At 39.7% G+C, this 16,798-nt stretch overlaps 1 long non-coding RNA gene across 6 annotated transcripts in view; it reads left to right on the forward strand.

Moving 5' to 3' along the window:
• Window positions 1-4,435: 4,435 nt before the first annotated feature.
• LOC109502465 overlaps window positions 4,436-16,798 on the forward strand; it is a 99,321-nt gene continuing 86,958 nt past the window's right edge. For 3 of the 6 annotated variants that reach the window (XR_006583390.1, XR_006583383.1, XR_006583393.1), the window contains exons 1-2: window positions 9,084-10,592; window positions 13,360-16,572. This is a non-coding gene — a long non-coding RNA (uncharacterized LOC109502465). Of the gene's footprint in view, window positions 7,935-9,083; window positions 10,593-13,359; window positions 16,573-16,798 lie in introns of those variants that run through there. The other 3 variants (XR_006583392.1, XR_006583391.1, XR_006583385.1) reach the window with 3 other exon arrangements.

Genomic DNA, 16,798 nt, shown 5'->3' on the forward strand with positions numbered 1-16,798 from the left:
GTGGCTTTGCAAGAAAAATGCTCAAGCCCTACCTCAAGAGATTACATCCCATTGTTTTGAGGTGAAGCCTTGGCGTATGCATTCTTTAAAAGCTCACCTCTTTTTTTTTTTTTTTTTAACGTTTATTTAAGAGTGCATCTGTGCGATGGAGCACCAGCAGGGGAGGGGCAGAGAGAGGAGGAGAGAGAGAGAGAATCCCAAGCAGGATCCGTGCTATCAGCATAGAGCCCAGTGCAGGGATCCATCTCATAACCGTGAGACCATGACCTGAACTGAAATCAAGAGTCAGACGCTTAACTGACTGAGTCACCCAGGCACCCCAAAAGCTCACCTTTTTTTAAAGATGATTCTAATGTGCTGTTAGTACTGGAAAACTGTGGACATCATTGTATTAACACTGCATTGACTCATGATAGTTTAGATAAACTGTGGAGAGGCCAGGATACTTATTTTGACAATAGTGGTTATTAATGGGGCAAGGAGAAATTTTGGCCCACAGGTGACATTTAGCAATATCTGGAAACATTTTTGGTTGTCAAGATGAATGGCAGGTGCTGCTGACATATAGTGGGTAGAGGCCAGATATACTGCTACAGATCCTACAATTCACTGGACAGCCCCAATAACAAGGAGTCATCTCGCCCCAAAAGACAATAGTACCATTGTTGAGCAACCCTCCTATAAAGGATGACAAGCAAGGTAGTATTTTTAGTGAAATGTTAACGAGTGGAGTTGTGGTTTGGTAAGGGTGCTAATGAAGGAGGATTTACTCTGACAGCCTAAACTCAGCCTTGCTTGTAAACAACAAAACAACCCGCAAATACATTTGCGGAACAAAGAAATGTAACTAGCATTAATAGACTGTTATTTTCCTTGTTTAAAAGAAAATACAGCATACCTGAAACTCTTATTGCTGGTGGGAGTGTAAATTGGTCACAGCCACTTTGGAAAATTGATGGCAGTATCCATTATAGCTGAACTTACGCCTGCCCTATATCAGCAGTTTCTATCCCGTGTATAGCCGAGAGAAATTAATGTAGGTGCCTGCTAAAAGTTTTGTATACAAATGTTCGTGGCAGTTTGATTGATTATGGCATCAAACTGGAACAAAGTGAAGTATATCTATGCAATGAAATACTACCCAGCAGTCAAAAAGAAGACCTACAATAACAAGGATGGATCTCACAGGAATTGTGTTCAGTGAAATAGATATAAAAGAACTCATACTATATAATTTTATTTATACAAAATTAAAACTATGATGATAAAAGGATAGTAACCTCTCAGGGCATGGATATTAGAAGAGGTATAAATGAAATAATGGAAATGTTCTTTCTATATCTTGATCTGGCTGATTCTATGAGTGTAAACATGAAAAAGTTTGAGCTGAACATTTTAGTTTTGTTACTGTGTATATAATATATCCCCATTTCTTAAAAATTTGGGAAAGAGGGGTGCCTGGGTGGCTCAGTTAAGCATCTACCTTTGGCTCAGGTCATGATCTCATGGTACACGGGTTCGAGCCCTGCCGCTGTTGGGCCCTGTGCTAACAGCTCAGAGCCTGAAACCTGCTTCAGATCCTTTGTCTCCCTCTCTCTCTGCCCTCCCCCCAAAATAAATACTATTTTTTTAAAAAAAAAAATTGAGGAAGGAAACTAGGAAACCTAATTTTGAACTATTTGAAGTCTTGTATCTCAAGTGCTTGATTAAATACAGTGTTATTATCTAATAGGTTCACAATGCAAGCAACTCTAATGCATTGCTTTAGTGAAAATAAATTTCAGATTTGGAGTTATATCTAGTTTTGAACCACAGCTTCATTATTAGCTATGTGACATTGGGCAAGTCACTGATATTGGGACTTTTTTGTGACTATGGAAGAACAGAAGACCGTGAGTTAAAAGTATAGAAAAATCCACCATTTGTTTTGTTTTAATTTTAGTCTTATTTCATTATCCTCCACCACTGAGAAATATTTACAGACATACAGGGGTGAGCTTCAGCAAATATATATGTATTAAGTAACTTAATGCCTCCGTCTTTAGCTAGGATGAACAACTGAATCCCATCTGGACCAGTCAGATTCTCTTGAGCATTTGAAATTGGGATTGAGAGGGGCACCTGGTGGCTCAGTCAGTTGAGTGTGTCTGTCTCTTAATTTTGGTTCAGGTCATGGGATGGAGCCCTGCGTTGGACTCTGTGCTGAGCATGGAGCCTGCTTAGGAGTCTCTCTCCCTCTCCTTCTGCCCTTCTCACCTGTTCATTCTCTCTCTCTCTCTCTCTCTCTCTCTCTCTCTCTCTCTCTCTTTCTCAAGAAATTAAAAACAATAAAATTGGGGTCGAGAAAGTTTATCAGTTGATCTGTTCTGAGAAAGGAAGTTAGGTCAAGGCTACCTTACTTGGGAGCAGCAAATCAGACCACAGATACCTCAACCTCTCAAGCACCTCTCTTTCTCCAGTACAAACTCAATCTGAGTTGTGTTGCAGACTAAGAATGATCTCAGATTATAATGTCATTCAGTGTTCTAACTATGTGAGGTTGGTACTATTATCCCTACCTTACAGGTGAGGAAATTCAGAATCTTGACCAAAGTAAACATGAGAGGAAGCTAAAATAAAACTCAGGCAGTTTGACTCCAGAATCTGTGCTTTCCATGAAGCCATGCTGACAGATCAGACACAGCTGTAAGAGTTGCCTTGGCTCCAGATAGGTTTCCATTTCTTGATCTCATTGCCTTGAAAAGATTGAGTTTGCTTCCTATCTCTGAATTTTTCATCATAATTTATCCTTATAATAAAATTTCTTGCCGTTGCTTAAACTAGCTTGAGTGAATTTCTGCCAGTTGCAACTAGAAGAGTCTCCAGTTTGACTGTGAATGGGATTGAAAATAACAAAGCTCAGAGAAACTGAAACTGACTGAATCAAGGTGGAATCGTAGACAATACTTCCCTAACATGCGGACTTGTTAGCTTGTATTACACAATTCTGAATCTTTTACCTAGGCTTTCTCCAATAGTCTCTTAGAACTCAAAGTATATATACACTGAGGCAAGGCATTAGAGAATTTTGTAGCTACATTAAAAAAAAAAAAGTCAAGTGCATTGGTTACTATATGCACTTGAGTTTTTAAAAGTTGATTAGAAAAGAAATTCTAAAAGTTCTCTGAAGAAAGTCAGTTGCACCAAATTTGGCTATTTATGCCAAATTTAGCACGTTGGACAATTATTGGAAGCCAATTTGCCTTTGGTCTGAAAGCGTATAAACAGCTCCAGAAATTAAGGGGTTTATTGAATTGCAACATTTTTTTTTGCCACCTTGTTCTTAACACTGAAGTTTATACATTGAATTCCAGAAAGTGAAGTTTTATTAATAGCAATGGAACACTCAAGAAGAAGCAAATGATGTTAAGGAACTCCAGTTTTTCAGTTTCCTTCAAAACATTTTTCACTGCCCATCCCCTTCCATGCCTCACAAAAGTGTGATGATCCTTTAGATTGTCTATCAGTAGCTGCCAAGATTGGAATGCACTATGTGTCTGGGAATGTTACTAAATGGCAAACTGCAAGCTGTCATGCACACGTTTCCTCTTGTTTGCTTTGAGGCTAACTCAGAACAATGAGGATGGGCAGAATCACAGCTGTTGCTAAGAAACAGAAGTCCAGAAGAATTGACAACTTTAGGAGAAACCTGACCCACTAAGGTCTTCAGCATTAGCTAAATACAAAACAAATCTCCCTGAAAGAAAATTGGCAGGCAGTCCTTCACAGTGGAACGGTTGCATGCCATAAGCCCCAGAGTAGACTCAGACCACAGACTACCTCAAACACCTCTCATTCTCCAGCACAAAAGAATGCACCAGCCAGAAGTGGGCACCCTTGACCCAAATGAAGAACCTTAGTGTCCCTTGTCAGGGGTGGCCCTGGAAGACTCTGTAAATGAGAATACAAATGGGGTGCAGCCAGATTTCCTAATAACTTACTAGGAAGTGGGTCTATTAGCTCATGCCTGATAAGATTTCAAGGGCCTATTTACTATCCCATTCCTGCTGGATATAATATATCATTTAGTTGAACTAGTTGAATTTACATTTAGTCCCCATATTGCAGAATTCAAGTATTTTTTTAACTTTATTTTGAGACAGTGTGAGCAGGGGAAGGGGCAGAGAGAGAAGGGGACACAGAATCCGAAGCAGGCTCCAGGCTCTGTCAGTCCAGAGCCCCACACGGGGCTGGAACTCACAAACCATGAGATCATGACCTAAGCCGAAGTTGAACGCCCAACCAACAGCCTTCCAGGTGCCCCTATTCAAGTATTTCTTAGGTGCTCTTTTTTTTTTTTTTTTGATTTTTTTAATGTTTATTAGAGAGAGAAACAGAGTGTGAGCAAGAGAGGGGCAGAGAGAGAAGGAGACACAGAATCCGAAGCAGGCTCCAGGCTCTGAGCTGTCAGCACAGAGCCCGACGCAGGGCTCAAACTCAGGAACCGTGAGATCATGACCGAGCCAAACTCGGAGGCTTAAATGACTGAACCGCCCAGGCACCCCTCTTAAGTTCGCTTTCTATGCCTATCCTTGTGGTAGGTACATGGAAAGCAGTGTTAAGATGGACATGGGTTTTTTTCTCACTTGGAGTTTATATTCTACTTTGGGGGAGGGAAAGAAGAGAGATCATTAAGGAAAGAAGTTACAAACTGGGATGGGCTTTGTAGGGGAAAGGTGAGGTAACGCCAGAGAAAGTAAAAACACTTAAATGGAAAGAGAAGTAGAGTGGTCAGGGAAGGCTTCTTTGAGCTGTTACTGGGAGGATGAGGTAGTGCCTATTGTATGAAGAACCATGGGAAAAGCAGGAAGAAGAACAGGTGCAAAGACCGTAAGGTAAGAAGGGGTTTCTTCTATGTGAAGAACCAAAGGAGGCAAGTATAGCTGTAGCATAGTGTGTGAGAAGTTAAGTTGCTAATGGACTCAAAAGACATTCAAGGAACCTCCTTTGATCCAGAGCCTTGTCGTCTCTGGAAAGCATTTGGGTTTAATTCCAAACACAAGAAGATGCTATTGAAAGGCTTTACACCAAAGAATAGCATAATCTGATTTACTTTCTACAAAATTGTAGCTGCTATGTAGAAAATGGATAATAGTAGCAAAAGTGAAAATGGCTCTAACTCTTCACTTATAAAGCTATTCTAGTATACAATAGCTGTGAGGATTAGAAGAGTATCTTTGAAATGTAGAAAAGGTGGAATCAAGATTAATTTGGGATAGAAGAGTAACATTTGAGTTGAGGACCTTATTTGCTATACAGTAGAATCTAAATATATCAGTAAATAGCAAACAAGTATTTTTGGAGGGGAATGTGGAGATGAATATCAAAGCACTAGAAATGTTGAAGGTATTTCAGAGTGGAGACGACTGGGAGAGGGAGATGCTATTTTTTTCCCATAAACATTCAATATCACTGTTTACTAAAAAAAGTATGTGTGTATGTGTGTGTACATAAAACCTTTGTTGTGAAAAGGTGTGTGGTAATGGATGGTATAAGTCAACAAAGCATTTTTTTAGTTGAAAATACTGATATATGTTGGTACACTGGCATGAATAATAAGCAGAGAATGAAAGTTTGATGATGTGCTGTAGACAGAATAACTGAAGAAGCAACACTGAGAAGAAGAGAAAATATAGGTGTCAAGAGTTACAGTCACCCATGATTGAGAAAATGACACTATTTCCATTTTAACAGAAAAGAAGGCTGAGAAGGTGAGTGCAGATGCAGAGAGGTTTGAATATTTGTTATAATGAAAATGAAGTAAATCCTGTCTGATGGTTTCTGTATTCACCATGACTTATGGAAATAGATCATCAGCTGAAAATGAGTAAAAGTGAAGGAGTCTGACATGATAGGAAAAAAATATATATATATGGCATTTTCCCCTTATAGGATGTAAAGACGAATTTCCTAGGGAAGCATAGTAGGACTACCAGATTATCTTGGATGTTTGTTTGCAGTCTGTGGTTATGAGTTTAAAGAGAAATGAGTTAGCTGATTGTATTATTTCTTTATGAAATTGCTTGGGTCTCTGTACAAAGAAACAAATAATTGAAATCAAGCAGATTTCAGATTTTGTGAAATGAGCTCAACAGAGAGATGGGAGTCAAGGCAGTTGATTTCACTTCAAAAGGAATGGTCGTATGATGAAAACATGAAATCCAAGCTGGGTAAATGTAAGAGTGAATATAGATAATTAAAAAGCAGTGGGAGTGGAGGAGGATGTCAATGAACTGGAGGTCTGTAAGAAGCTAAAGACTTACAGCAAACTAAAGTGAGCTGGACATATAGGAAGTAGTGGACCAAAAAGGATGTTCAAAATTGATATTTCACAGAGTACAGTTATCAGTATTTACACAGTCCAGGATTAGTCCAGGATATAAACTGAGGTTGGCAATGGTCTTTGGAAGTGACGAAGGTTCCATGTGTAAGGAGCTTGGAAGTCTCCACTCTATGCTAGCAAACTATACAATCAGCAACTCTTCTTGGATCAGGAAGAGAAGGGACAACACAGGACAAACCTCTGCCACCAAGATTGGCAAGACAAACAAATACACAGATTAGAAAAGTCTGAACTGTAATTGATGAATTGCTGGAGGCTTTGTGTAGACAACTCTGAGAGTTACAAAATCAGGGGACCCAGTCATAGAGGGGCCTACCCAAATATTGTGAGATTTACCTCCAAGAGCTTGACTAGGTTCCCACAGCAAATATCTGACAAGAATTCCCTTGTGCTTTCTACAGGGGGAGGGGGAAAGAACCATTTGAACATACTTCAGATCATTCTCTTCTTTTAAAACAGGCTTGCCCTCAGGAGAAACTAGTTAGCCAGCACCTACCTAACTTGCTAGGCTATTATCAAAGCCTAACTGACCTAGGGGAAGGGAAACACCCAATTCCTACCCACTCTAGTCATCCTGTCTCACCTCAGGAGGACAGAAAAAAACCGAGAAACCCAGTTCACAGTTCAGAGACCTAGGGACACTAAAAGACTAAGATCTAATCACCTGATTGTAGAATGTTTCTCCTCCACCAACACCTCAACACTGTATCACTAAGTCTATTTACTGCAATTCCTTTTATTCAGTACATTATGTCCAACTATGAAGAAAAAATTTCCACGTATACCAAAAGGCAAAAAAAAACACAACTTGGACAGTGTAAGCATCAGAACCAGACATGGCAGAGTTGTTGGGAATTATCAGATGAGGAATTTAGAACAACTATGATTAATATACAATGAACAATAATGAACAAAGTAGGCAGCATAAAAGAGCAGATGGGCAATGTACGGAGAGAGTTGGAAATCCTAAGAAAGAAACAAAAAGGAATGATAGAGGTTAAAAAACAAAAACGTAACAAAAGAACTAAGAGACTATGCCATTGGATGGATCATCTAAATATACTTGAAAGTCACTGAGAATGACTACGTATAGTGTTGGAAAGGGGAAATAGGATAATAAACCAGGAAATAAAGCGGTCAATAAATAACAGAATGACTAGAAGTGGACAGCTGTGGAGGGCTGACCAGTGATAGACCTGTGACATTAGCTTCAGAGGACCTTGTATTTTTGGAGACAAGGAGGACATGCCCCAGAGCCTGTCCCTGGAATTCACTATATAGGGGCAAAGAAAGTCTTCCATTGAAAAGAATATAGTTGAGTCATTATTAATTTAATACAGCAGAGACTCATTTAATGCTAAGAATGTAGGTCCTATTTTGATAGGGACACATTCTATTCAACAGCTATATGTGAAACAGATACATATTGTGCTTTTTGTTTTAGGTGTTTGACATACAGCAATCAACAAAAAATCCAAGTCTCTGCATTTTTTTGGAACTTGTGTTCATGTGTGGGGAGCCAGAAATTAAACATACCTTATATCTGGTAGTGGTAAGCGCTGCGAAGAAAAAAATACGTATTTTCAGAGGGATGGAGGGTGATGGAGATGGTATTTTAAACAAGGTCACAGAGAGCTTTTCTGATAAGGTCATAGATATGTGAGCCAAAAACTGAATAAAGTAAAGCAGAGAGTCGTGCAGATATTTGGCAGGGGCAGGGGCATTCCATGCAGAAGGAAGAGAGAGGACAAAGCCATAAGGCCAGAGGGTACATAATAATAAACAAGGAATCTAATTTGAGTTCAGTAGAGTGAGCACTCACATTCAAATTATTTGTTTGTTTATACTAATTTTTGTATTAACATTGAGGAAGGAGACGTGCTCATTTAGCCAGAAGCTTCTCTATCTCTTTTCACATTTTATTTAAAAAAAAATTTTTGTTTAAGTTTATTTATTTTTGAGAGAGAGAGAGAGAGACAGAGTATGAGCAGAGGAGGGGAAGAGAGAGAGGGAGAGATTCTGAAACAGGCTCCAGGCTCTGAGCTGTCAGCCCAGAGCCCAACGTGGGGCTTGAACCCACAAACCATGAGATCATGACCTGGGCCAAAGTTGGACACAACCAACTGAGCCATCCCGGCACACATTTCACATTTTAAATTCTCCATAGTTGTTAATTTTTCACCCTGAAATGTGAAATATTTAGAGATTTGGTATAGCATATTAAGGCATAAATGCTTTATTTAAAAAAAAAAACTAAAAATCAATTTGATTTTATGCTTTCTTAATATTATTTAATATGGTGGATCACCTATTGTTTACTCTGACTAGTTAAGATCACTTTCATTAGAGAAATGTAAGTAAAAATTACATGACACTATCCTTTTATTTATGTCACTAGCAAAACTTCCAGAGAAGATGGTAGGTGAGCCTACCTGATTCATCTGAAATAAATAAGACAAACAAGTACCAGTACTTTAAATTTGATGTTCTTTCTGTCTTCATAGTTAAATTAACATCTAGTCACTAATAAATAAAGCTGATTAAACATTTTCAACACTATTCAAACTTTTTAAAAAAAAAAACATAGGATGGGGCACCTGGGTGGCTCAGTCAGCTTTGGCTCAGGTCATGGTTTTGCGGTTCGTGAGTTCAAGCCCCACGTTGGGCTGTGTGCTGACAGCTTAGAGCCTGGAGCCTGCTTTGAGTTTTATGTCTCCCTCTGTCTCTGCGCCTCCCCTGCTCATGCTCTGTCTCTCTCAAAAATAAATAAACAAAAAATAAATAAATAAATAACATAGTATAAAGAGTACAGTCTGTAGAATTGCTATGAGGAAGGGAGTGGCAGCCAGTATCGTGCCTATTCTCATACTTCCCATTTCAGCTCTTATCCCACCCCCCCTCTGAATCTACTCTTAACAAAGAATCCGTAGAGTGTCTTTAAAAACGTAAAGTAAATCCTATTGCTCCACTGTTTGACACCCTTTCAGAAAAATCCAACCTTTTTCCATGGTCTTCCAAGAGCCTGCATGACCTCACTTCAGTCTAGCTCTGCAGAGTCTTACCCCATCATTCTCCCCCCTACTCATTATGTCCCAGCCACTTGGCCTCCTTTCTATCCGCAAGCCTGCCAAATTCTTCTCCACTTGCAGGCTTTTGCTCTTGTCCTTTCTAGGCCTGGAATGCTTCTCTCAGCTCTTCTCCTGCAGGCTATCCGTCATCCTGTAGGTCTCCGGTCAGATGTCACTTCCTCAGAGAGGCCCTCTAAACAGCATTCTCTAAAGAGGCTTTCCTCAGTTACTTTTGCTAGTTCCCTTCTTTATTTTCCTCATACAAATAGTGATTAGGATTTACAGTTATCTCATTTTACTTGTCTTACTGGCCTATTGTTTTCTCCCCTACTACAAGATAATCTTCCTGATCAGTTGATACGATGAAACATTTGGAAAAGTTTGAGGATATGTTAAAAGTAACTTTTTTTGGTAGGATTTTTAAAAGCAATTAAAAATTACAGGTAAAACAAACATTCTACAGAAAGGAAATAAAATTGTAGTACCCTCTTGCCATCTTTTTCATGGCTATCATGAAGTTGACACTATTAGGGATTTTAATACATACGGCAATGTAATCCTCCTGGAGTGGTAGGGGGTGAATGTAGTAAGTGAGTGCTAACTGCCTATGGTGGAAGTTGGCATTGCTGATCCAACATCCATTCCACCCTTTCCCCATTGCATAGTGGCCATGTAGTCCCTTTAGAGCTCATCCTGATGAAATCAATTATTGTAATCCAATTCCCCTTGCTACTCTAATAAATCTGTGGATGGGCAGTTTGAAGCCAATAAATTCATGGCATCCCCTAGATTACAGGGAATGGTTCAGGAATGAACATATAACCCAATTTGTAGTAGAGGTCTATCGGGGGTTTGTCTAGGTATTCAGAAAAAGAGATTTCTTTGTTTTAATGTTAAAAATCAGAGAATGACCTCTTTCTTATTTTGGATGTCAGCTGTGTTAATGTGAAACCAGGAATTCCTACAACCCATTTACCTCCACAGGAGAGGCAGTCTAAGGATGGGGACATCATACCGAGGATAATAGAACTGAGGGAACCACAGAGAAATGGAGCCAGTGCCACTGGAAGTGGACTCGGGTTCACAATAAACTCTGGGCTTCCAATTGTGGAAATCAGTGCAGTTCTTATTTCTTAAATGAGGTGGGTTGATATTACTAGAAGTTGAGGCATCCTACCTGACAAAACCCTGTCAGGACTGGAGATCATGACCTGACCCAAAGTTGGGCACTTAACCAACTGAGCCACGCAGGTGTCCTCTGCCCTATCAGGTTTGTCTTAATAAGTCTCTTAACAAGTGAAGAGACATTGTCTAAAATATGTAAATAAAGAAATAAAATAGCTTTTAATATATATTATTTAGGAAATGGGGCTTGTTAACAGAAGAAACAGCTTTAAATACCTGAAAAGTGTTTGCCTCAGGGCCCAGAGATGAAGAGAAGAGAAAGGAGGCATCGGTTATTCTTTTAGTTGTTAGTCCATCAAAACTACTTCATTTTTTTAACCATGTACTTTAATTTTTTAGACTTTTTCAAAAAGAACCAAAGGAGTTTAGAATTTTTTATTTTATTTTAGACAACATGAGCAGGGAAGAGGGGTAGAGGGTAGGGGGAGAGAAAGAGAGTGAGAGAATCCCAAGCAGACTCCATACTCAGCAGAGAGCCTGACTCGGGGTTGGATCCCACAACCCTGGGATCATGACCTGAGCTGAAGAGTCGGACATTCAACCAACTGAGCCACCCAGGCACCCTAAAGTGTAGAATTTTAAACTGAGTCCATTAAAAAAATGATTTTTTAATTACTTTTTGACCAAAGTATCTGACATCCTAGATGTAGAGAATGGTAATAGAAGAGTGGGGTATAGAGAGTGCACATAGAAAGAAAGGCAGGCTCTTAAAAGATAAAAAGTTAGCAGATTTGTCTGTTTTTAAAGTGCCCAGTGGATAATATCTCTAAATGTATGTACTATGCTGCAGAAGTATTGAACAACCCATATTTCTTGTTTGTTAAGATTTCTTAGAACAAAATGAGCATTTTATGTATACAGTTGTCATAACCTGTTTCTGAGCAATAAGAGTATGTTTTTCTTTTTTTTTTTTTTAGTTTGATACTGACAGTATGCTTTCTCTAAGTAATATTATGGCCCCATGCTCCTCTTGTAAAATATTTTCCTGTTTCAATGTGAAGCAAATTTATCGTTCCCCTATAGATTTTCACAGTGCTCTCTTGTTCACTCTGCATAAAATTCTAGTTGGATAATTTGATACTTTCCTCCTCTTACTACAAATTCACTTTGCATCTTTTCTCATCCAGATTTCAAATGTTGTCTAACGTATATTTTAGTGGAGTGTTTCTGTATCTCCCACAACCACTTAATTTTTTATAGGATAAATAATTGGAGACACATTTAATTTTTTTTTCACTACAGAAAAATGCCCGCGTGAGAGGAAAGTAGTGGCTGAAATCCAGCCTGTGTCCTCTTGCTATGTAGTCTGGAATTTGCTGCCATGAAGAAAGGGCACATTCGATAATTCACACAGTTTCTATATGTGTTAGAGGGAAATAAAAAACAGCAGTAGGAGAAGATCATAAAATATATAATCAATTTTCAACCAAAATTTTTGGAGCATCCTCTGAGTGTTAGGCACTGAGATCACAGAAGTGAGGAAATCAGTGGGCCCATAATGAATATTGACTACCCCAGTTTTTGTATTTTCTCCCATTGTCCCACCTGGTTCGTGTCCCCTTTTGCTCTCAAGTATGGACCAGTTTGGACAGTAAATTATATAGTCACCCTGAAGAAGAAAGAAAATTTCATTCTAGACTGAGTGGCAAAGTCATAAGCAAGTGGAAAAGCATGATCCCTTCTGCTTTGGCAGGGCAGGAGGGTCAGTGGGGGAAGTGGAAAAAGGTACAAATATGATTGAAAACACAGGGACTCCAAGCTGGTGAACGGATTTACACAGCACTTTGAAGGAGTTTTTATTTGTCTTGAGAGCAATGAGAACTAGCAATGGTCTGGGGCAGGCAAAGGATAAGATCAGATCTGTTTAGGGTTGGAAAGATCAAAAGTACATTTCTGTACCACTGCCTTTCATTTCATCTGCGCCCCCACCATATACACATACATGGCTCTAGGAAGGAGAGGAGAATCATGTCCTTTCTGAGTATAAACATAATCACAACTGAGGGCCACTTAATCTTAAATCCACTACACCTCCTTGGAATGAAGAACCCACCCTTTCCATTCCCTCTGTAAAACACACTGACTGCTGTCATCAGCACACCGAACTTCTAAAGGTGTGCTTATAGGTGGTAAGCTACTCGAGTGCAATATACATTTCTGCTCCTATAAGTTGAATTGCATATTTTAAATTATGTGTTTGTTCTTTGAAGCCTGTTAATGCTAGTTGTTATTGTAGTTAAGTCATTGAAAAAAATTACATAAACTGGTGAACTAAGAAGGGAAACTAGTTTCTACAAAAATTTTAGGAATGATTTTGAAAACCTGAAAGACAACTGGCCAAGAATATTCAGATAAATGAGGTGTGTGTGTGAGGCAACTATTAAAAAAAAAAAAAAAAAGTAAAATAGCATAAACTTCCAGAAGATTCTGTGCTCAGTTTGCTTTACCATATACTTTGTAACTGAAGCCATATTAATATGCTCTATTAAAGGGACAGGCCAAGCCTGGGCTGCAGTCAAGGCTACTACTTGTTTGGGCTTATGGTAGTATATAATAATTCTCCAGGATTCACCCAGTTTTTGCAGGGGGCAGACAAGTGAATTAAATGGAGATATGATAGGGACCATGTATTAGGGTTCTCCAGAGGAATGGAATAATAGGAGATAGATAAATATATATGTCTTTAAATTTTTTTTTTTTTTTTTTTTTTTTTTTTTTTTTAAGGAATTGGCTCATGCTTTAGAGACTAATTCCCAAGATCTGCATTTGGCAAGCTGGAGACCCAGGAGAGCTGATGGTATTGTTCTGGTCCTAGTCCAAAGCCCTGAGACCCAGGAGAGTTGATGTTGTAAGTTCAAGTCTGAGTCTGAGTCCAAAGGCAGAAGACTGATTCCCATCTCTAAGACAGACAGAGAAAATTCTCCATTATTCAGCCTTTTTTGTTTTATTCCGGTCTTCAATAAATCCAGATGAGAGCCACTCACATTGGGGAGGACAATCTAGTCAGTCCACCTATTCAAATGTAAATTTGGATCCAGATGCACTCTTACAGACACACCCAGAATGTTTAACCAAATATCTGGGCACCTTGTGGCCCAGTCAAGTTGACACATAAAATTAACCGTTACAGACTACCACCCAGGCATCCTTGTGATCCTTAGGAGTGGCACTCATCTTTACCATCTGTACCCAAAATATGATATATTGCTTTGGTTTTGTTGTAGTTTAGTCAGAGGTGAACGGGGTATTAGTTTCCAAGACTCCTATTTAGCCTTCCCCACTGTAACAGCTCTTGCTTTAGGAGCTAAAACCCAATGTGGGGATTACTCCAACTGCTGAATATGTCAATCATACTCGTAACCTTTAGGGACTGAAGAAATGAGAGCGCTAGCTGTTTCCACAGACCCACTGTAGTCATTGCGAGCCCAGATCTGTCCCGGACTACATTTATTACCTGGCCTTTATATGTTCCTATTTTTAATGGGGAGACCAGGATAATACTCTTGGTCTCCAAGTATCAATGTCAACTCATACCCTATGTCCAATTTTCCCTGAAATGTCTGGATATTTCCTTTTCCTTAATGTTCAGTCACCTGAGAAAATAGCCGAGGTTCCCTTGGGAGAAGGACTAACTAGAAGAATCAGTATAATATCTATTTTCCATAGTATTGTGGAGTCCTTTCCTCCAGGACCTGGCTGCCTCTATAATCAACAGGTTCTGGGCCTGAAAATGAGCTCAGATCTGGGAACTGGGCAAGGGATCATGACTTTTTTTTTCTATTATGACCAAGTATCTTCATCCACTCTTGCTTTCTTTGATTACATATATTAGGCAGTATCCTTGTTGACTGCCCATCAATTTCTCCCCCTAGGAACACTGAGTTCTAGAAAACATTTCTACAACTCTTTCCAGGTTAACTCCTTTGGCTATCATGCTGGTTTTGACAGTTATTAGGATAATTGTGAATACCCTGACTTCTAGCATTAAGTTTTGTCTTCTGGATCTATTGTGCATTTGGGTCCCAACATTCCTGTTGCTGTTAATAAGCCAAGTTCTATGATAATATCACCTATTATGAACTCTGGCCTTTAAAGGCAAGCTGTCACTGAACTTCTTTGTAAGGGTAATGCCTCTCTTACCAGGGCATGCCCAATGTTTTGGTGAATGGTGTATCCTCTGACCTCTCTCATGGAACATAATCTTCCCTGTGGGCTCCTGGCCTCAATAATATATCTACTTTTCTGATCTTTTAAATCTCGCCCTCCATTGCTTGCCATGGCAATTCAGGTATTTCAACATCTCTCAGCATACCAGTACTTTGTCCAGACTTCTAGGAACCATCCTAACAGGAGGTTTGCACCACCCCCTGGGACCCTGCCAGGGTGTTAAATCCCATATTCCAAGAACGCTTCCAAGTCAATAAGCTCAGCCTTGTCTAGTTTATGTTCTAGCTCTCTTGATGAAGCACTCTGAAAATCCAGTCCCAAATACTCCTCTGTTTGCTATCAGTATATGCTGACTAGTTCTTGCTCTTCTTTGGGATATAAATCAGGGGTAGCTTATTCCCATGTGGATTATGCTATGACTTAACCCTAGTTATTGGTATGGCAGCCATGAGAGAAGGTGAGGTAAGTTTCTGAGAGAGCCTCCTTTTGCTTTGTTCAGAACCACTCACTATAGTAACTTTCTGCCTGAAGGGAGTGCTAACTTTTAATCAGAAAAGTGGGGAACATACGTAGGCTCTGAGTGTTCAGATGAGTCTCAGCAGCCAGAATCTTTGGGGGCATCCGCACAGCTGTCTATATCCCATGTGTCAGGGTCCCAAGTTGTCCAACAAGTTACCTATCCTTGGCTTCAATTGTTTTAAAACTTTCTTGATTAATTAAGTTTTGAGTTTGCTGTTCAAGCTTTTTCTGTTTTCCCAGGGTAGGGTTTAAGAGTGACTTTGGAAGCTACTAGTGAAGTAATGAGTTTTCACTTGGTTAACTGCTCTCTGGTTTTCATTAACCTTTTGTAGGCCTTTGTGCAACTTAATAAGACCTTGTATGTATTGTTCCTACATGTACACACACTTTTGAATTGCCTGAAATTTTTGCCCCAGCCATGGCATTCCTCTGCTTCAGAATAATTGCCTTAGCACCAACTAGCATAACTGGGCCACCACATTTCTCCTAGGGCCTCTCCGTGCCCCAGATACCATGTGTGGTGAGGTTCATTGACAGTGGGACAGTTCTGATTTAGTTTCCCAAACCCCATCTACTGCTTTCTCAGACGACACCTTTTATCAACTGTGCCGCCTTGAGTGTTCCAAGAAAAAGATGACATGAAGTTAGTTGTACAGGAAGTCTATTGGAAGAAAGGTAAAGACAGCAGCATCGGGAAACAAAGCTTTCAGATTATGGTACAAATCTGACAAAAGCTCACACAACACGACATGGAGCTCTGGAACAAATATTGCCTGTTGGGGAAATCCTACAACGGGAGAAATGGCTGTGCCCTAGTGTGATTGCCACGCTCAGTCAGTGGCTGAGGGCTACCAGAGAAGAGGTTGTCTCCACTGGAATGCTGTATCAAAACTCAAAAATGCTGCAGGTAGAGGCAATTACTTTAATGGCATTAATTGCAGCTGAACTGCAAGTTCTATCTTGAAGGGAGATCGAAGTAGTGCACTTCCATGTCTGCCCTACTGATCTAGCCTGAGAAGGCTCAGGTGTGCCAGCAACGAGTAGCCAAAGAACTTGATCCAGGGGATGGGAAGGAACGCTGAAATACGGAGGGCTGATTGAAAGCTACTGAAGAAGCAATTACAACACTAGATCTCTCCAAGTCCGTATCACCAGGCAAAGGCCAACGGGAAAGTGGAGTTCTACTGGAACACAGCTATGACCTTCTGTTTATATATTGCCTATGGCTGCTTTCTTCCTACAACACAAGAGGTGAGCAAATCGAAAATATTTACTACCTAGCACTATACGGAAACGTTTGTTGACTCCTTCTCTCTTAAGGTTAGTTATGTCTATATATTTCTATGGCAGAAATAATTTTAAAAATGGTGTGTTGTGGCATATCCCTTCCCAAATCTGTATTCAGAGAAATCACATTGGTAGCTTGAAACAGGCTGTGGTGGGAGAATTTTTATCATAGAAACTAGCAAATGCTACC

This window comes from Felis catus, chromosome A1 (genome assembly GCF_018350175.1).
Source record: "Felis catus isolate Fca126 chromosome A1, F.catus_Fca126_mat1.0, whole genome shotgun sequence".
In the NCBI taxonomy this organism is placed as follows: domain Eukaryota; kingdom Metazoa; phylum Chordata; class Mammalia; order Carnivora; family Felidae; genus Felis; species Felis catus.